This window comes from Piliocolobus tephrosceles, chromosome 3, assembly GCF_002776525.5.
Source record: "Piliocolobus tephrosceles isolate RC106 chromosome 3, ASM277652v3, whole genome shotgun sequence".
Lineage (NCBI taxonomy): Eukaryota > Metazoa > Chordata > Mammalia > Primates > Cercopithecidae > Piliocolobus > Piliocolobus tephrosceles.
The window spans coordinates 16144202-16167125 of NC_045436.1; positions in this window are offsets into that span (position 1 = coordinate 16144202).

Sequence of the window (22924 nt, forward strand, 5' to 3'; positions counted from 1 at the left end):
CCAAAGTTTGGATCTAAAGATATTACAATTTCATCCCACATATTACAGCCCATAAATGTGGAATAAAGGACCCCTTTCCAAGAAGAGATATATTTAGAAAACTGTCCCCAAAGTAATTACACATTCCTTATACCACAACCAAGTTGCAGTTAATACTCCCATATTACACTTGTCAAGATATGACCTGAGGGTTTTGTAGAGGTTGCACCATACAACACAATGTTACAGCTACGTAAATAAATAAGCATAATTTGATGCCATAGGGTGTCACGTGTACTTTTAGTAGCCTGAAAGAATAAAGCAATTTAGAGAGACATCTAATTTACACCCAGGAAATAGCTTAATGAGCGCAGGAACACAATGCCTGATGGTGCATTGGATTGTACATTAAATTGCCAGTGTAGGAGGTTTCAAACAGCCAATCTTGGTGACAAGAAATGAGTGTGTTTTGAGAAGTGGCCTGAACAGCATTGAAGAGTACAGCAATTACTAAAAGGGTTTCCAGACACACGAGAGTTATTGGACCCTGTTATAAACTCTAACTTCCACCATCAGTTACTGAATTCATTTGTGCCATTGAAGGCTACATCATTGCAACTGGAACAAAAATGTTTACATTTTACCAGTGTTTTATTTTCAATTAAACATCTCAGCTGCTATTTACATAGTTGAATGGCATGGCATTTATACCATGCAATTTGATGTTAATTCTTTGTAAATATTTCTCCAGCAAGAGACCTAAGTTCAAACTAGTTGTGAAAATGTCACTAAAAATAAAATAAACTTTAATTCAATCTTGATCACAAATTATTGTTAAACAAAAGCTAAAAACCTGTAAAAATTTTTAAATGGAAGTCTAAAGGAATTAACTGAGATGCTCATGTCCCAGGAAGTGACTTGCTTTTAGGCTGCCTGATCCCTTGAGGACTTAGGTTGACTTAACTCCACTGAGGGGAAGTTAAAGGCAGGAGAAAAACCGCCAAGATAATGGCTGAGAAGATACACAGGGAGGCTGTGGCTCTGCACTGCACTGTCCGCTCTCAAGCCTGCAATTCGGCTCTGAAATAGGTCACGACTGGAAGGTTTCACGTTTCTTATGCATAGTTGCTGTTCCCTGACCAGCTCCTCCATCTGAGATCATTCATCATTCATCGTAGCTGGAAATCTCCATCCTATCTGCATCTGAAACTCCCAGGGCCAAGCTGGTCAGCATCCAATTCAGACTGGAAATAAGAGTGCAAGAGGGTCTGTCCAGCTTTGCTTTCTGTCCCAAAACATTCCCTTCCCTCGTGGTGTCTTCTTATGCGTTTTCATACACAAGGAGAGAAGCCTACGTAAATAAACAGTGTTTTAGACTTACCTTTTTAAGCATTTCCCTATTGATTTCTTCCCATTTTCTAGATTCTGGTGTAGAAATCTGAATGTACCTTATAGAAATAGGCTTTAGGATAAAGCTTGCCTTACACGTACACAGTGTAAAAGCCAACAATCGCAAATATAAAATTTGATTTGAGAGATTACAATCATGCAAAAAAAAAGGTTATTTCCCTATAAATATCTCCACTGGCTTGGCAGATGTCAGAGGTGAAGCCATGGTTATCATCATCTTTTAAACTTCCAGTAGCTCTGGAGGGGTAAAACGTCAAGCTGGTGCAGTCATTGACAACTCAGTGTGGATTCCCTTATTACATTACTCTCCTCTGAGAATGCTAACTGCAATAAAAAGAATAAGAATTTGATGGACAAAGGGAAAAGAAAGAATAAAAATTTGACAGAGAAAGGGAAAAGGGAAGAGATCACTTTTGGGCAGGAGTGAGATGATGTCAAGGAAATTCAACAATTTATCAATTTTGTTAACTTACCAAATTTGTCCTGGTTTGGAGAAAATAAGATAATCCTTCCCTCCTCTATTTAAGTAAGTAAACTCAAATGCTTCCAGTAGTGACACAGAATCAATTCTGTGTAAAACAACAGAAGGCCTATGGTAAAGTAAGGAACACAAACACAAGAATTGCAAATTTTAAAAAAATTATAAAACAATTTGGCTGGTCAACTAAGACCTATATGCAGCTGCTAGCCGAATCTGAGTGACATTTTATACAAGAATAATATTATTCAGGAATTAAAATAAAACACAGGCTGGGTGCAGTGGCTTATGCCTGTAATCCCAGCACTTTGGGAGGCCAAGGTAGGTGGATCATCTGAGGTCAGGACTTTGAGACTAGCCTGGCCAGCATGGCAAAACCCCATCTCCACTAAAAAAAAAAATACACAAATTAACTGGGCATGTTTCACACCTGTAGTCCTAGCTATTCGGGAGGCTGAGGCACAAGAATAGTTTGAACCAGGAAGCTGAGGGTTGCAGTGAGCTGAGATCACACCACTGCCCTCCAGCCTGGGTGACAGAGCGAGACTTAGTCACAAAAAAAAAAAAAAAAAGTAAAACACAATTTAACACCTAGTGAATACTTATATTAAATTGAGAAGACCTAGAAATATCACAACCCAGGGGCAATTGCTAGTCCGTTTCTCTCTAATTTTTCTACATTTTTTTGATGATGGGGATTATGGTGATGAGTTTGGTGACTTGAAGGAGTCCACTGTTATGCAGAATGAATTAGCAATATCTTAGGGAGACAAAGTGCCAGCTTAGACATCTGCAAACTCAGAACCAGAAAGCCAAATGTTCATCATCAGCATTCCAGTAGACACCACTTTCAATTCTTTTGTTTTCATATCTTCAAAAAGAATACAACACTCCCAGACATCTAGTGCCTACCTCAGAGTGGTATTATGAATATTAGTCATGTTAATGCCTCACAGGTACTTTGAAGATGAAAAGGACTAGTTAGTATCAAACCATGAAGTGGCAGCCAAGACTTCCCTAACAATTAGAGCAAAACGGAAAGGAGGCACCGCTGAGAAACTTGGAAGCAATACAGCCATGTATTTGTTTCTGTGCAAACCTTTTAATAATGAAAGCCTGTGAACTCCTCTTCAGATGAAAGAGGCTCAACTGTGTCTTTAATTAGATCATCCTATTGGAGCACAATATAGTGATAAAGAAGATTTAATAAAGCATTTTGTCTTTTTATTACTTTGATTTGATGCAACATATCTGCTCATCCAAGCAAGATGTTTAACTTCAAAAGCAGTTCTGTCCACCCTCCCCCTGACCAATAAATAACTCCAAGGGGGAAAAAGAAAACAATATATTTGGAGCATCCCTAAGCTGCTGAGTGATGAAAAGATTCATCATTTTTTTTCTACTGTGGACACAGGTCTTTTAATTAGTCCTTTACTTTTCTCTCACAGCTGATAGGATTGTAAGAGTTTAAATGTTACTAGTTATTGATTAAAACATATGGTAAAGTAATTTGGGGGGAAAATCTAATTACTCCACACCATAGTAAGTCTTCCATGTTTGACATGATCCTGGATAGGCCCATTAGACTGGGAATTTTAGGAATAAACAAAATCAAATCATAAAACTGTTGGCATAGAATTCTCCACATCATGACAAACTTACTCTAAACATCTTTTTTTGTATGTAGATCTGTAATTAGATTCAGGGCTTGAATTTAAGATTTTGGCCAAGCTAAGCCTGGAAACACAAAAATAGAATATTTAGAAGGTTAAGGAATTGATTTTTGGAATTTGTTTACTTTTTTAAGGCATCTTAACAGTAATATTAGCATAGATGATTGTATTAGCCAGAGAAAACTTCAAACAAACCCATCCAAATAAGCTGGTAGACATGGAGTGAGTAGGCTGGATAAAGATGAGAGGGAAAAGATGGACAAACCAGAGGAGGAGAACTAAAAGATTATCAGTAAGGGCAGAGGGAGAATGAGCAACCCAGTTAGTTCATTGTCTTAACTACACTAGACTTAAAAGGCCAGACTTTTTTGTCCTTAACAACAATGTGGCTATATTAGTGAATCCACAGACTCTTGGGGAGGCTGGCTTAAATCTTCAAGTAAGCAAAGAGAGAAAAAAAGAAAGAAGTCTCTCAGATGAGCCTGCGGCCACAGTTGTTAAGTAACATTACAATTTTTTTTTTTATTATACTTTAAGTTCTGGGGTACATGTGCAGAACATGCAGGTTTGTTACATAGGTGTACACGTGCCATGATGGTTCGCTGCACCTATGAACCTGGACATTAGGCATTTGTCCTAGAGCTCTCCCTCCTCTAGCCCCCCACCCCCCACCACAGGCCCCAGTGTGTGATGTTCCCCTCCCTGTGTCCATGTGTTCTCATTGTTCAACTCTCGCTTATGAGAAAGAATGTGCGGTTTTTGGTTTTCTGTTCTTGTGACATAATATTTCTAAGTGATGTTCTAGAACCTACCTTTTTCATGACACAAACAGACTTAAAAAAAAATAGTTATTCCCAACATTCCTTTTTCCACACGAAATCACTTGTTTCTATATTTCCCAATTTTGCATTCCTTACTATTACCCTCACAGCTTTGGAAACAAAGAGATCTCAATTCAAGCTCCTCCTTCACCATTATCTGAAGCTTCAGTTTTCCTATCGGTAAAAGTGGAAATAATACAACTCCACTCATATCCTCTAAGCTTGGCCTTGTACCAACATCTTAATTCTCCTACTAGTTTTTCTGCAATTATATGTATTCAAGGTTGCTCTAATAAACTGTACATATCCAGGTTAAACTGCTTTTTATTATTCATAAATTTTACAAATGCAATTATCCATTTATTTAGGTTTTAACTGGTTATTAGGAAATACATAGACATATCTTTAAATTGTAAATTTATACAGAATAGAATACATCACATTGAAGGACGTGGCCTGAATAGTCCTGTTTCTTGCAAGTAGGAGGGGATGAGGTCTACAACCAAACCTACCCACTGACATTAGCTCCTAGGAGTCAAGCCTCTACTAAACTAATGGGAAGGGGTCCTGATTATAGGCAGTGTGGCATCCAGCAGTAGGCTCCATGCACTGCCCCTTGCCCACCAGTGCCCTGGTGAGGGCAATCCCAGGCATCCATGCAAGGAGGGCACCGAGATCAAGGCAAGTTACCTGAAAAGGGGCTTGGAAAATGGGATGTTTGTCAAGGTCTTTATGGTTACATGCAACAGAAACCAACTCAATCCAGTCTAAGCAAACAGGAGAACTCTTTGGAAGGAACTGAGGTGTCTAATAGAACCCAGAGATCTTTCCAGAACCTGAAAAGCCACCAAGAACCCAGGCAGGGGCCGGGCACGGTGGCTCACACCTGTAATCTCGGCACTTTGGGAGGTAGAGGTAGGTGGAACCCCAGGTCAGGAGTTCGAGACCAGCCTGACCAACATGGTGAAATCCCATCTCTACTAAAAATATAAAAATAAGCCAGGCGTGGTGGTGCACACCTATAATCCCAGCTACTCAGAAGGCTGAGGCAGGAGAATCGCTTGAACCTGGGAGGCAGAGATTGCAGTGAGCCAAGATCACACCACTGCATTCCAGCCTGGGCAACACAGCGAGACTCCATCTCAAAAATATAAAATAAAAATAAAAGAATGCAGGCAGTTTCTCTCAATCTCTCTCTCACTCTTCTCTTCAACATCCCACCCCACACCCCACTTTTTTTTCTTTTTTTTTTTTTTTTTTTTTTGAGACAGGGTCTTGCTCTGTTGCCCAGGCTTGAGTGTAGTAGCATGATCATGGCTCACTGCAGCCTCGACCTCCTGGGCTTAAGCAATCCTCCCACCTCAGCTTCACAAGTAGCTGGTACTATAGGCACGTGCCACCATGCCCAACTAATTTTTACATTGTTTTTGCAGAGACAGGGTCTCACCATGTTGCCCAGGCTGATCTCAAATTCACGGGCTCAAGCAATCCTCCCACCTCAGCCTCCCAAAGTGCTGAGATTAGAGGCGTGAGCCACTGCACCCGGCTGTCTCTCCCTTTCTCTCCACACCACCTTTTCCTGTGGTGAAACATGGCTGTCCAACAGCAATTCTCCTGTTTACAGCACTGAGTTATAGCCACTCACAGACACCGATTCTGCACATCAGTTCAAAATTGCCTGGAAGAGATTCTGAAGGCCCCTGCTTGGATCAAATGATACTAACATGTCTGCCAGAGTCCAAAGCCTGAGCTGAAGGTAAAGTCCTCAGAAAAAGTAATCATTGTGAAGATCCTCACTCTAAATGTTTCAACTAAAAGAAAGTATCAGAAACTGGAACAAATCAGCAGCCAAAACAAATCAGTGCTGAGCCTCAGCATCTGGGCATGTGGCAACAGAGCTACCCGTGCATCATCTGCCTCGAGTAAAGTTGAACTCTTAGGACTCAGCCTGAGAGATGGAAATCAAGTTCCCAACCGTGGAGACGGAAGGATACACAGAGTTTTGAAAATCTAACTGGCAGGCCCATGCCTAACACTTGGGGTATCCAGAGAAAGAATGCAAACAAAGGCCCACATGCGCAATATCTAAATATTTAAAATTCTAGGCTGGGTGCCGTGGCTCATGCCTGTAATCTCAGCACTTTGGGAGGCCGAGGCAGGTGGATCACCTGAGGTCAGGAATGCAAGACTTGCCTGGCCAATACAGTGAAACCACATCTCTACTAAAAATACAAAAATTAGCCAGGCATGGTGGTGGCTGCCTGTAGTACCAGCCACTCGGGAGGCTGAGGCAGGAAAATCACTTGAACCTGGCAGGCGGAGATTGCAGTGAGCCAGGATCGCACCACTACACTCCAGCCTGGGTGACAGAGTGAGACTCCGTCTCAAAAAAATTTTAAAAATAAAAAACTTTAAATTTAAATTAAAAATTAAATTTTAAATCTAGCTTACTAACATGTTAAATAAAATGTTTTAGCCTCTGACCTTGACAAGTATACCTTCATAACAACCTGGAAGGCCAGGTTCCAATTAGAATTATCAGACTCCTTGGAGCTCCACGTTGGAACATGGTGGCATGAGAGGGCTGGACCAAGAGCCATTCCCCTTCATCGCCACCCCTGGCATCTGAAAGGGGCCTCCCACAAGTATGTGGGCACCTGTCCCACACCTCCAAGCTTTGTCCACGGCCCTCTCAAATAGCCACCCTGTGGGCCCAGGTGATAAGAGGCACAGACCCTGGAAATGGACTAAGTAGGGGGGAATTTCAGAGTCACTGGGACCCAAAGCATGGTCTAGAGCAGGGTTTTTCAATCTCTGGACTATTTGCATTTTACACTGAATAAGTCTTTCCTATTGAGAGGAAAGAAAGAGCTTTTCCTGTGCATTGTAGAATGTTTAGCAGCATCCCTGGCCTCTACCTACTAGATGCTATAGAACCATCCAAAATTATGAAAACCAAGGCCAGGCACGGTGGCTCATGCCAGTAATCCAAGGACTTTGGGAGGCTGGAGTGGGCGAATCACTCGAGGCCAGGAGTTCGAGACTAACCTGTACAACATGGTAAAACCCCATCTCCACTAAAAATCCAAAAAAAGTTAGTCGGGTGTGGTGGTGCACACCTGTAGTCCCAGCTACTCAGGAAGCTGATACAGGAGAACCGTTTGAACCCAGGAGGCAGAGGTTGCAGTGAACCAAGATCACACCACTGCATTCCAGCCTGGGCAACAGAGTGTGACTCCATCTCAGAAAAAAAAAAAAAAAATTATAAAGATCAAAACAGTCTCCTGACATTGCCAAATGTCTCCTGGGTGGTGGAAGGATCGCTGCAAACTTAGAACCACTGACCTGGAAAAGAAAAGTTTGTGCTGTGAGAAGGAGCAGAGCTGGGGGAGGGCTGGAGTTGTGGGGAACGGGTGGAGCAGGGGGCTCTCTAAAGCACAGGGACCAGAACAGCAATAACTGTGCACCAGGCTCTATGTTAACTATCTTCCCAGAATTATTTTCTCTCATCCTCCTAACAACTTGGCAAGGTACATACTATTAACCCATCTTACAGATGAGGGAACTGAGGTTTACAGAAGTTAAGCAACTTGCTGAATTTTACACCTCTAGAAACTGGCAGAACCAGTCATCAAACTTAGATCTATCAGTGCCAACTCAGACTGCACTTAACTTACTATAAGCCCAACTAGAATCTCAGATCTTGAAGTGACCTTCATAGTAAAATGACACAACTTAATTCTCTGTCAGACATGGAGCAGATTCATCTATGCTAGTGAAATGGTATGTGACAATGAATATAACGAAGTGTTTTCTTCTGTTTAGAAAAATATCCAAGAGATGAAAAAAGGTTATTCCTGACTTTAATAGCAACACTAAAATATTTTTAATTATGTCTGAGTGGAAAAGATCTCTCCCAGTCTCTAATTCATTACTTAATATAATTTTAACTAAAACAAGAATCTGCTTTTTTGAAACCAGTAAAAACTTTGTATGTGCAATTAAGCAAAGACTAAAGTAAGACACGTATAAATTAAGGTAACTGCCTATGTTAGTAGGGCCATAGAATCACATAGCTACAGTATTTTAAGGGCAGGGAGCACATTTTCCTTATTTCTGATCTAGCATAGTATGTGATACGTAAAAAGCCCTTACAAACTTTTGTTGAATGGATGAATGGCTTTGAATTTCTCTAAATAATTTTAGTTCAAGAAATACACACTCCTCCACCCACGGGAAGATTTTGGATAATTGCCTCAACTTTTTATTTAACTTTAGCTGTATAAAAATAATCTCTGAGAGATGCTTGGAATGTCTCACATTTTAAAGTTTTAAAACAAATTTCGTGTTTGGTGCAGTGCAGTTCCCATGAAGCAAGGTTTTCAGCAAAACTAAATAAACATGTGGCATCAGAAAACTCAAATGCATTAATAAGTACATTTGCATGCACCGGGCCAAGGGTAATAGTACACAAGGGCAAAGGTTAAACAGTTGGAGGCCTTGGTTTAATAGCAGACCTGAACTGTTATTTAAATGTCACAAATGTCAGTGTTCGTCTTCAAATGGTATTACAGTAGGATTAGTGTCCTAAGCCTTGCTCCAATTTATGGAGAATCAGGGAGAATGATTCTCGTCAACTTGGTCCAAAGCAGGAGAAGATTGATTTTCCTTTACCACTCAGTCTGCTTTTATGAGTTTTCCAGACTCTACCTTCCCAGCCTGCATCATGAATGGAAACTGCCAGATCTGCATGCAGGCCATGTGTGAGCAGTGAATCTGAGAGTTTGGGCTCATTGAGAAACCAACAAAGAAAATGCTGCCACTCTCAGCCACCTTCCCCTGGCCAGGGCTCCCTGAAATTGTCAGAACCAGCAGTGGCTTAAGCCATGGAACAGGTGTAGGACCAGCCAACCCAATTCTTCCACCAATGTGCCAATGGCAGAGGCCAGCAGAATCAGGGAGGGGAAGCACATCTCATGTCTCCATCATCGTCATTTGTCTTTGCTCAACTAGGAAAAGGTACATGTTTCTGAGGTCAATCTTATTATTTTTTGTTTTTATTGGTTATTTTGTTATTATTAGCAATAAAAATGTGAGCATATATGACGTGCCAAGTGCAATACACACAGCATCTTATTGCACTAAGGCTATGTGAGGTAGCTATTTCTATGCCTACTTTAAACAGTAAAGATGGCCAGGTGTGGTGGCTTACATCTGTAATCCTAGCACTTTGGGAGGTCAAGGCAGGAGGATTGCTTGTGCCCAGGAGTTTGAAACCACTCTGGGAAACATAGCGAGACTCCTGTATGAACAAAAAATAAAAATAGAAACAAATTAGCCAAGCATGATGGTGTGTGCCTGTAGTCTCAGCAGGCTGAGGCGGGAAAATCTCATGAGCCCAAGACATGGAGGCTGCAGTTAGCCATAATCATGCCGCCTCCAGCCTGGGTGACATAGGAAGACCTGTCTCTAAAAAAATAAAATAAACAATAAAGATAAGACTAAAGGTCACACAACTTGGCAAGGATTCCCAGATTTCAAGCACCAGCCTCTTCATAATTATGTAAATGCAGTGACTCGAAGAGAAGGAGGAGGCAAAAATATCTAAAGGCCCCAGAGCTTCATGCCTTAAAGTACTCCCCACCATGGACAGAGATAGGGTGATGTAGTTCAAGGGGCTGCAGCATTTGAGGTCTCAGCCTTCATTAGGACACCCCAAACGACAGGGGAATGCCTTTCAAGATGTTGAACAACCTCCAAATGAGAACCATGTCTATCCTTGACATAGCCCTTTCCTCTTCAGAGTTTTGGGCATATCATGTAAGTGATTTCCAAATAGAAGGTAGAGCCTTTCCTACCACAAAGAGAGCACAAAGGATGTCACAGCTGGTCATGGAGACCTTACTGTGAGCGTCTTGAGCTCTGAGGGGAATGGTAGCCCAGGTGAGCAAAGAGAATTGGCTGCTTCTCCCCTCCAGTCTTCTCCACCGTCCAGGCCTTTGAGATTTACTGTAACGTTAGAAAGGAAATTAACTGCATGATGTGCTGGGGGGTGTGAGTGTGTGGGTGGCGTGAGGAGGCTCCCAGAGTGTCCACAATAAAAATATTTGAGAAAATAGCTCCTGCACAGTAAGGAATCAGAAATGCATTTAGATCTCCAGAAATAAAACACTCAGGACAGCCAGGCCCCTCTCCAGTAAGCCTTTTTTTTTTTTTTTTTTTGAGACTGAGTCTTGCTCTGTCGCCCAGGCTGGAGTGCAATGGTGCGATCTCGGCTCACTGCAAGCTCTGCTTCGGGTTCAAGCAATTCTCCTGCCTCCACCTCCTGAAGAGCTGCAATTACAGGTGCGTACCACCACGCCCAGCTAATTTTTGTAGTTTTAGTACAGACGGGTTTCACCATGTTGGTCAGGCTTGTCTCAAACTCCTGACCTTGTGATCCACCCACCTCGGCCTCCCGAAGTTCTGGGATTACAGGCGTGAGCCACCGTGCCCGGCTTTCAGTAAGCTTTTTTTAAGTGTGCTGTCTATTTTTCTTTTCCTCATTTCAGTTTGATCAGATGACACTAATAAACAATCATATAAATACATGTTGTGGGGCCACATTGACAATTAGTGAGATTAATGCAAAAATATGGTAAGATTGATGCCGGCTGGGTGCAGTGGCTCATGCCTGTAATCCCAGCACTTTGGAGGTCAAGGAAGGTGGATCACTTGAGGCCAGGAGTTCGAGAACAGCCTGGTCAACATGGCAAAATCCTGTCTGTATTAAAAATACAAACATTAGTAGGGTGCAGTGGTGGGCGCCTGTAATACCAGCTACTCAGGAGGCTGAGACTCAAGAATCAGTTGACCTCAGGAGGTGGAGGTTGCAGTGAGCCAAGATCGCGCCACTGCACTCCAGCCTGGGTAACAGAGAAAAGCTACCCTGTCTCAAATAAATAAAATAAAATAAAAGCCACACTGAAAAAAAAATGTTTAACCAATAATCACTGTCCTTCATATTCTGCAAACAAAAAATGCAGTTAATGCCTACTAGGTTCCAGGCATTAGTGGGCACTTCACATAATGAATTTTTTCCTTCACAACAGCCTTATGAGGTAGATGATATTATTCACTCCTTTTACAGAAGAAATGATTGTGTCTCAGAAAAGCTGCATGACTTTTCCAAAGTCCCCTAGAAATAAAACTCTGAACTGAGGTCCTTGATTCTATAACTCTTGTTTTTTTCATGTCAGCATTTTGACAGTTCAGCAAAGCAAACAGTCCACATGGGTAGTTACAAAGAAGAGGCTAATGAAAAGGTCGTTATTAAATATAGATTTTATTCTTACAAAACGTTGCCTAGGTGAGTTTAGGTTGCTTACATTAGTAGCGTCCAGGGCCTACACACTTTAAGTTGAAACTACATAGACCAAGTAAAGATTTATCATCATTTTTTAAAATTATTATTGAATTGGTATCAAGATCAACCATCATGTAATTCTATCCAGCTTCAAGTTACCTGATAATTAGATTTTATTCACTGTGGTCATTTCTGCCATTAAAGTCTCTTATTTTCAATATTCATTCATACATACACTAACAAATTGGATTTAAGCAAGAATAAGGAGAGATAGCAGAAATCAAAGCAACTCTTCTTTTGTATCTTTAACATTAATTAGTCCATACTTTATTTTTGGTTTTTTTGGAAAATTGTCTTCCACATTTAAACAAAGTTTGAACCCCCACTACTAAAAATTTTCCACAAAAAAAGACGAAAACAACAACAACTACCTATAGCTTCCAGAAATGATTGGGCAAAAAACAATATTTTAAAAAAACATTTGATCTGGATTTTTTTTTTTTTTTTTTTTTTTTTTTTTTTGAGATGCAGTCTTGCTCTGTCACCCAGGCTGGAGTGCAGTGGTGTGATCTCAGCTCACTGCAACCTCCCCCTCCCAGGTTCACAGGATTCTCCTGCCTCAGCCTCCCAAGTAGTTGGAATTACAGGTGCCCATCACCACACCCAGTATTTTTTGTATTTTTAGTAGAGACGGGGTTTCACCATGTTGACCAGGCTGGTCTTGAACTCCTGACCTCATGATCCACCCGCCTTGGCCTCCCAAAGTGCTAGGATTACAGGCGGGAGCCACCATGCCCGACTTGATCTGGATTTTTATGTTAGATATGGACATTAGAAAATAACCTACTGTGTATTATCATATCAATTGATTTTTCAGGAAAAAACAACATAGAAAAATCTCTTTAAACTGTAGTTTAAATGTATATCATAAGTGACCAGATTTTATTCTGATGTCTATACCAGAAAATGTTACACTGTAGTCATTTTTTCTCTTTTGCAATCATATTAAACATTTGCATCCTTACTAAAATGTTTGAGAATCAGTTGGTCCTAAAATGGGAGCTGATGGGACAGAGTAGCTGCTTGACTGATCAGAAGTAGAAGTAAAGGAACAGGGCAGTCTCCTTTGAGGGCAAAAGAGGTCCCGGGGAAGTGTTGGTAGGAGAAACAGAGTCCAGGGAAACAAATATTCTTGGGCTATGAGAAAAAGGCTTTTCAGTTTGTAACAAAAATCCAATTCAACTTACAAATTAACCTTTCCTTAGTTCACTAATAATCTGAAAATAATGTCTACATTAAGCTAGAAAGTAAAACCATTCAATTAAGGAATTAAAAATATCAATATGAACTAAGAACTTTCTGACCGTAAATGTATAATAGCTCTTTTGTTAATTTGTAAAATAAGTCCAGGAAATATTTTGATAGATTAATACTCCAATGAGTAGCAAGTTACATTTTTCCAGCACAGTAATACAGTCTGTTTTATTGAGCACCAAACAGAAAGTTGCAAAAATACCCACTGGATAACAATCTCTACACTGTTAAATTTTAGCAGGTGGAATTTCAGCTTGCCAAAGACTCAAAATTAGGAAACTGCTCTTCCAGCCATCTCCAGACTGGTAACCCTTTATTTGGTGAACTGAAAACTGTAGGAAGATTGTCCTTAAGTATGCGATTAGATCTTGAACCAATCTTTTGTCTTCTACTACATTCCAAAGAAGTCTTTATGCCAGGAAAATAACTCAATGGTACATTATAAAATGGATAAAGGAGGAATGATGGAACATCAGTAAATGCTGAACATGAGATCTCTGAAGCTGAATCTTGCTTCTGGAAGTTCATCCAGTTTACCCAAAAGGCAGTAATAAGAATTACTGGATACATCAAAGAGAGAGGAGACTCCTTTATAGGAGAGAATAAAATAAAATAATTAAGCTACATATGGAAATTCACTTCACTATTGTTAGTTTCTTCTACTAATGTGTCTTAACATGTTTTAAATTTAATATTATTTGCCATTACACAATATAAAGAGTTTCATCCTGCCTGGAAAGAAAAATAGTCACAAGCATTATATTAATTCCATGAGCTAGGAAGACATGAGTTGTAAAACATTTAATATAGGACCGCAGTGGTTATTCGCAACTGAATAATGAATTGCATGTCACACAATGTATGATAGTTATCTGGGCTGCTTAAGTTACAGCTAAGGAATTATTGGTCTCCCTTATCTGAAAGACCAAATGTAATATGAGATCAAAGAAAGTAATAATTGTGCAGGAAACAACATCTAAAAAAAATTCCTCTGAGGATGAAAAACTGGTTTATAAAGCTCAAGATTATCATTTTAGGTTACTCAAGTTGGATCAAACATTTTAAGCGATATTTTGAATAGACTATGTGCAGCAGAAATAAACACTAAAAAATTACCAAACTGCCAAACCAGAGTCCTTGTGGGGATGGAAGAAAACAATATGTGAAGTTATTTTTAGCCATTTACAAGGCATGAGAAAAGTCCATATAATAAAGACAACATGATTATGTGTCTTGGTTTCATTGAAAAGAGAAGGCCTTCAAAGTCTACTCCAGAAGCCCCTTAGACCAAATCGAATCTCTCTAAGCAAAGGAGGAGACAATAGGAGATTTCTGGTCCCTGCCAACTGATGACACCTGTGTTTTCTGAATTGGCAGCCCCTGGTGACTCAAAGTGGGTACATGAAGCATTTGAAGAAGATTGATGGGTGGTTCAAACCAATAGTTAGTCATTGAATAAGGTACCAACCTAGATTATTTTACTCCCTTACCAAAGCACGCCAACAAAGAAAACTTTAGGAATTCATTAACAACTGATTACAAGACATAATTTACTACCATCCTTAAAGACCTACAGAGACAGAAGACACCACATGACTTCCCCATCTTTCTTAGGCTTCCGAGCAAAAATTCTTCCCTCAAAAACATCTCCATACACAACTCAATTGAGATTAAGTGAAAATTTTTCATTCAACACTCTATACAATATTAACTATCTAAACATTTAAAACTGGGTATTTGCAAAGAAGGGGAAGAAAGATTAATAATAGTTATCTCTGAGTGAGATTAAGAGTGATTTTTAGCTGCTTTTTTATCTTTGCTTTTTTTTTTTTTTTTGAGACGGAGTCTTGCTCTGTCACCCAGGCTGGAGTGCAGTGGCACGATCTCAGCTCACTGTAACATCCGCTTCCCAGGTTCAAGCAATTCAAGCAATTCTCCTCCCTCAGCCTCCTGAGTAGCTGGGACTACAGGCACATGCCACCACACCTGGCTAATTGTTTTTGTATTTTTAGTAGAAACGAGGTTTCACCGTGTTAGCCAGAATGGTCTCGATATCCTGACCTCGTGATCCACCGCCTCGGCCTCCCAAAGTGCTGGGATTACAGGCAAGTCACCGCACCCGGGCTATCTTTTCTTTATTTTCCCAGATGAATACAATAAGCACATATTACCTTTATAAAATCAGAAAAACAAAAAGTTTTAAGAACTATCCACAATAAGGACTTCAAGTGGAGGTAATAGGTGATTTTTCATTCCCCCTTTTACTTACGTCTATGTCTCCCTTTGCAAACACAATCATGTTTCTAATACTTTCCACTTCTCTCTGTTGACTCTTTGAAATGTTCTATGAGCACTTGGGTCTCATTTGTTATGCCTACGAATGGGAAAAAAAATCTCCGGAGATACTGTCACACAGTACTAGGTTAAGACTTTAGCAAGCCAAGTGACGATATGATTTCCCAGCTATGCCTACAGGATAACAATCGCCATTAATTTTCTCCTGATTTAAAGGTATGGTTTTTTTTGTGACTATTTACCCTACTGTGGTCTAATAATGCAACTGTAATATTAATTAATTCTATACAATCACCATTCTACAGAAAAATAGTCCTGAAACAAACCACATTCTTTTCACATTTTAAAATTCTAGGGACAATATAGCTGATTGTGGTGAATAAATAAACACTTATAATTAATACAGAAAGCAAGAATACAAAACCAACTCTGGATAAGAAGTTTGTTTCATATCAACCACGGTTAAATTTGTATGATCTTAACGTTGTATTTTACCTTCTGTGTTACACACTCTAAGTCAAGCCTGTCCTCTCCCTGAAAGCTCTCCCCAGCCACTCACCCACACAGATCTCCCTATATTTCCATAGCCCTGTCTGGGGTTTGTGTACCCTGTCCATTTGGACTACCTTGTACCAGTGACAGCCAGATATACAAGTGACAGACATTTGGGAAAACAGGATAGATTATATAGAAAAATAGATATAGAGATATATAATCTATCATTATCCTGTTTTTCCCAGTGGATTCCTTATGCCATTGTACAGGCCCTCCCCCACTCCACAACAACCTCTCTGTTGATCTCAGTGTCTGGCACCATGTACAGCAAATATCTCTTGCTTGGTTGATTTGAAAGATGATGCGTGGCCTTATTTTCTCAATCTACCAACCCAGCATCCTTACCTGGGTCCAGCCACAGCCCTGATGTCATAACTGGGAGACAATGTGTTGGAATCAAGAGTTCCCCAGGCTGGAAGCCAGGACATCCAAACACCAGGTTCCAGTTCTGCTAATTCCTACTAGTGTGCCCTTGGACAAGGTGTTTCACCTTCTTGGCTGCCATTTCCCCATTTGTAAATCAAAGTTCGAGACCAGGTAAACGTTAAGGTCTACTCCAGCTCTTAAGTGCTATAATTCCACATGTTTGGAACCCTGTTTAGAGCTTCCCTGTCCAATATGGTAGCTACTAGCTTTAAAGGGGCCATGTAAATTCAAATTAAAATTCACTGAAATGAAACAAAGTTAAAATTCAGTTTTCAGTTGCACTAGCCCCATTTCAAGTTCTCAATACCTGCATGTGACTAGTGGCTACTGTTTTTGGACAACAGATATGGAACATTTTTATCATGGCCAAAAGTATAATTGGACAGGTCTGGAGTAGAGTGATATATTAAATATCATGTTTGTCCTTCTAGTGGTGTGCCAACAGATCTAATTAATTTTAATTAAGTATATTATTCTCATTTCATTGTCAGTTTCAATACTTATAATTCATATATTACAAATGCAACATGTACTTTATTTTAAATGGCAGTCACTTGGAAATGCTCCTTTTACTTGGAAAAAATATATCTACAAGAATCATGACTAGAGTGGCAAGCTGAAAAACAGGAGCCTAAGATCTACCATTCCCATCCAGATTCCCACGTTCAGCCAGGCTGAACTCTGTTTTCCCACCCGTCACACTTGGCAGTTTTCTGTAAGCATGTCTTTGTTCACTTTCTTCCATTAGACCATTTCTCTTTCCTCCCATGTCCCTCCCCAGGTCCAAATTCATCAAGATCCTTTCCACAGTTATGCTGCGGCAAAGCTGGGAAGAAATGCGTCCAAATGCAGCCATGATAGCTTAGCAACAGGGATCAGGATGGGTGGTTTAAACAATTTGCATGAAAGAAATGCCCAGGCAGTCAGGTAGCATGCGACCTTGCCTCAGTTTGCATTATCAGATATGAGAAAGCTACATGGTGAATTTGCCGAGTCTGGGACTGCCTGAGAAGGTAGTAGCTCAGTGCACCAAAATACATCAAAAAATAAAATGAGAGGACAAAGTAAGTCATGAAAGAAGGCTTCTTTGGGTCATTAGCAACTGCTGAGGCAGTCTGCCCCTCATGTGCTTCTGGAGAAATGCCAAAATTCTCTGCCCAGAAGCCCACCCAACCCTAGTAGACAACACGGAACCAGACTATGTGAGCATGTGAAGTGTCAACCCCAGCACCAGGGAAAGGTGAACAGCTGGCAGGGGCAGGACTCCCTTCCTCAGCCCTGACTGAAAGTTTCCAGTCACAAACTCACAGTCAAGGTATCCTTTGTATGAATCACTGCAGTGTAAGAAAATCTATCTCCCTGTGTTTTTGTTACTCCAGTTGTCTGGTACTCCAGGACAGATGTCACCATCCATTATCTATTGAAAGTCATGTCTTCCTCTTTAGACCTGCCATAACACTTTATATCATTCTTGAGATACTTACAATGCACCCCTACTGTTTCCTGTCCATTTCTTAATTCCTCTACAAGACTGTGAGTTATAACTGGTACTTTGTACTTCTTCTATATACCAGCATTTTAGCACAATGAGTAGCTTACTAGGAGATGAATAAATACGGAATCTGATAAGAAGTGGATGACTCAGTGAAGTGAATGAATGGATTTATGAATGAATACTCTATAGCTAATCTGATTGTAACAGCCTCAAAATTATTTTAAATGGCAATCACTTGGAAATGCCATTTCCAAGGTCTTACAGTGTCTCACCTTTACCCAGTCTTTCATATATGACTTATTTAAATCCTCTTTCTTTAAAGAGACGTGTCAGTTGGCCACATCAGAGTAAACGTCCAGCAACAATGTTAACTGCAAGGGTGTGTTGTTGATGTGTACAGTAGGTTGAACACTACTAAGGAATGCTATTCTGAATTGAATTTTACCTTTTCTACTTAGTTCTTCTTCATTTAAAATAGTTATGATAATTCTTTTCAATTTTTAAAAATTATTATGGGTACATGATAGCAGTATACATTTATGGGGTACATGTGATGTTTTCATAAAGGCATACGATGTGTAATGATCAAATCAGGATAATTAGGGTGTTCATTGCCTCAAGCATTTATCATTTCTTTGTGGCACAAACATTCCAATTCCACTCTTTTTGTTATTTTAAAATATACAATAAGTTACTGTTAACTATAGTCACCATGTTGTGCTACAGAACACTGGATCTTATTCCTTCTAACTGTGTTTTTGTATCCACTGACCATTCCTACTTTATTCCCTCCTCCCACTACCCTTCCCAGTCTCTGGTAACGATCATGCTACTCTCCCCATAAGTTCAATTGTTTTAATTTTTAGCTCCCACATATGAGTGAGAACATGTGAAATTTGTCGTTCTGTACCTGGCTTATTTCACCTAACATAATGTCCTCCAGTTTTATCCATGTTGTTGCAAATGACAGAACTTCTGTGTTCTTTTTTTTTTTTTTTTTTTCTTTTGGAGACAGGGTCTCACTGTGTTGCCCAGGCTGGAGTGCAGTGGTGAGATTAGGGCTCACTGCAGCCTCGACCTCTCTGGGCTGAAGCAATCCTCCCACCTCAGCTTCCCTGGTTGCTGGGACTACAGGTGCATGTTACCATGCCCAATCAATATTTTATTCTTTTTTATGACTGAATAATATTCTACCGTGTATATGTACCATGTTTTCCTTACCCACTCATCTGTTGATGGACAGTTCGGTTGCTTGCATATCTTGGCTATTGTGAATAGTGTTGCAATAAACATGAGAGTGCAGATATCTCTTCAGTATACTGATTTCTTTTCTCTTGGATATATACCCAGCAGTGGGATTACTAGATTGTATGGTAGTTCTATAGTTTTTTGAGGAATCTCTACTGTTCTCCATTATGGCTGTACTAATTTACATTGCCACCAACAGTGTATGAAGGTTCCCCTTTCTCCACATTCTCACTGGCATTCATGATTACCTCTTTTTTGGATAAAAGTCATTTTAACTGGGGCAAGATGAATTCTCACTGCAGTTTTGATTTTATAATTTTTGATATCATACTTAATTGGATTCAAATAAAAGTATCTAGACATGGTAAATTTACTTCCACATATATAATACATGTATAAAGTTATTCATTATGACATTGTCTTTAAAAATAAAAGATTAGAAACTCAGTGACAATCAATGGGGGCTACAGAAATAAGTTATGATATAGACATTCAATGGAATAATATGCAAATGTTTAAAGAGAGAAGAATGCTTTCTACCTAATGCATTCCAAAGTAATTCATTACATTGTTGTCTGTAATGCAAAATATTAGAAACTATATGAAGGCCCATCAATGGGCACAGATTAAGTGTGGTACATCAGTAGAATGATATACAATTATGAAAAATGAGGCTACTCTGCATATATAGAAAGATTTACGAAATATATTGTTAAGTAGAAAAAGCAAGCTCAATAACTTTTTTTTTGAGAAAGTCTTGCTCTGTCACCCAGACTGCAGTGCAATGGTGCAATCATGGCTCACCGTATGCAGCCTCAATTTCCTATGCTCAAGTGATCCTCCTGCCTCAGCCTCCTGAGTTATCTGAGACTACAGGCACACGCCATTATGCTTGGCTAATTTTTTATTTTTTTATAAAGACAGGGTCTCCCTATGCTACCCAGGCTGGTCTCAATCTTCTGGGCTCAAGTAATTCTCCCACTTTGACCTCCCAAAGTGCTAGGATTACAGCCGTGAGCCATCTCATCCTGCCAGAAACAAAATTGATAGTGTGTTAATTTTTGTATGAAAAAAAGGAGACAGTTTAAGATATATTGGCATAAAGAAACTCTGAAAGAGTCCATAAGAAACTAATAAAAATGGCTATACAAGGGCAGTAGAATTGGGTTCATGAGGGATGTGGGGTGAGCAAAACTTTTCATAATATACCATTTCATATTTCTGTTTTTACCCTTGCAAGTGCACTACTTATGCAAAATATTTAATAGACATTTCCATTATCATGCTACATTCATTTAATGAATGAATTTTAAAAGAATCCTTAATATATCATTCTTCATCACTCTCTCACCAAGTTTCCTTTTTGTTCTCTGCCCCACGACCCCGTTCTATATCAAATGCCTTTTTTAATACTCACTACGACCCAGGTGAGGGAAACAGCTGGGGCAGAGCACTTTGGAAAGGATTGGTTTTGATCCCATTTGAAGCCTAACAAGACCTAATGCTAAATTAAAAAAAAAAAGTAGTTTGGGGAATGTGTTTGCCTAAAAATGAAAGGTGAGATGTGTAGGCTGGGTAATATCTGAAAATTTCAATAATACAGAATTGTGTTGTACCTGCTTCATGCTAACTTTTAATGGTCTCATTATCAATGAGTTTAATAATAATGTTTTCATTCTTGAATGAAGGCAATGATTCTCACTCACTCTCTGAAGAACTCATGAACTTTTTATTTCATTAGCCAAAACAGATTTTAATAGGGGAAGGTAACTGAATAGCCATATTGAACTTTCTTTCTTACTATCACACCAACTTCTTAAATATTGAAGTCATTGATCTATATTTGGAAACCTGTAATCATCTAAGGTCTTGTACAACCTTCCATTTATTAGAAATAAATTCACACAAAAAAGCAACAATGTTTAAATTTGGTGTTCAAAAGACCCTCTCAGCAAGAGGTAATAAAATGTCAGTCCCATTTAAATGAGACATTATTGACCCCCATTAGTAGGACACGTGCTTGACTTGACTTTTTCTAAGGGTGGTGATGGATTTGCTCTTGTCCATCCACACACTCCTGCCCTGTCCTCTCATGACCTGGGGCAGACATGTGCTGGACAGCTGGCTGGACCAGGTCTGTGGCCTCTGAACAAAGCAGACCTTGCTGGCCCACACAAAGACTGAATCTGTGACCTTGTTCTCATTAGCTCAATGTCCTAATCACTTGAGTTAAACAGCTACAAAAAATATATAGATTGAGCTTTGTGTAGATACATGTCTGTGTGTGGGCATCAAAGCCAGGAATAAAATAATATATAACAACAAGCGCGAAGCTGGTGCTTGGGCATTAAAGGAGGTCCTCCTATAAGTTATGTATCTTGTATGCCATGCCCCAGTGGCATTTTCCAAGCTGAGAGTCAAAATATAATCACCTTAAAATAATTTTATTTCAGTTCTAATATAATATGATTCTAACTCCAGAAAGAAATTGATCCTTGAAATTAGTAGTTAGGCATGTGTACAAGGAGATCCCAGGAAGCAATAGATTCCACAGCTTATATGATCTGGGTTCTCCTGAACCTTGGACTGAACAAGGAAGTAGAGATTAAGACTAGAGCTAGAGGGGAAAACAAGAGGCAAAATTTTGTCACTAGAAGATACTTTGTCACTAGAAGTTGTTTATCCAGGCAAAGTTTCATGAAATAAATACCTATGATCTGTCAGTTAATCTAGAACTGTTGGTGAGTATCCAGTGTGCTGTGTGCCTCAGAATCTCTTGCTGTAGAGATCTACTAACAGGAAGAGGACCTCCTCTCGTGAAATTCATGATCATGGAGAAAGTCACTGAAGACCAGATACCCAGGATTCTACTTATCCCTGAATAGACAGCTATTCCAGTACAACTAATAAGGGTCACCAAGACTGTAGGCCCAATGCAAGACTCACCAAATGTGGAATATCTCAAATTAGATGAGAAATTTAAACACAAGTGCAATATGAGCAATTTCAATGTCATTGCTTTATTTCAGGAGATGAGATGAAGTTCAGCCCAGAAGCTCCTCCTCCTCACTCATTGGAATGGACCCTCTGTCAGGAATGACCTACAAGAGAATCTGGGACACATCTCCAGGCACAACATTAACCATCAACTACTGGGAGATGGTAAGTGAACGCATATCTTGGGTCACAAGAATCATATTCCATGTTAACTATCCAAAAATGCTACTTTGAAGCTCCTCCACTTTTGAGAGATATAATTCTCCTCGGCATAAAGTTCCAACTCCTTAACCTGACATTCAAGAGAAATTCAAGGCTAAGTTTTCTTTGTCTTTGCATATCCATGCCGAGCAGATGGTTTCCCACATGAAAGAGCTTCCCACGTAAAGAGCTCAATAAAGTATTAAATGAAGAAACAAGTGAATGGCTGAAGCTAATCCTAATTTATCTTTCTATGTGATCTCACTCTACTTCCCTTAATCTTTCCCTCCACTCATAATAGTCTTCTCTTTGTCCCATGAACATGGCTGGCTGTTCCTTCCTCCAGGCTTGTTTAGGATGTTCTCTCCAACTAAGGGGATTACCTTTTATCAAGTGCTTATAACACTTTATATATATTATCTCAATTAATCCTAAAAATTTAACAAAATAGTCACTATAATATCCATTTTATAGAAGATGTCCATAAAAGCTAAGTAACTTCCCAAGATTACACAACTAGAAAACAAGAGAACCAAGATTTGAACACAGATCTATCTGGTTCCAAAACTCTTCTCCCTTTCAGGGAATTATTCTTTCTTCCTATCTCCAAATTCTGCATTTCCAAAATTGCTTTGTCTTTTATGGCTTAATGCAAGCTTCAAGGAGAGGAACTCTTCCTGCCCATTC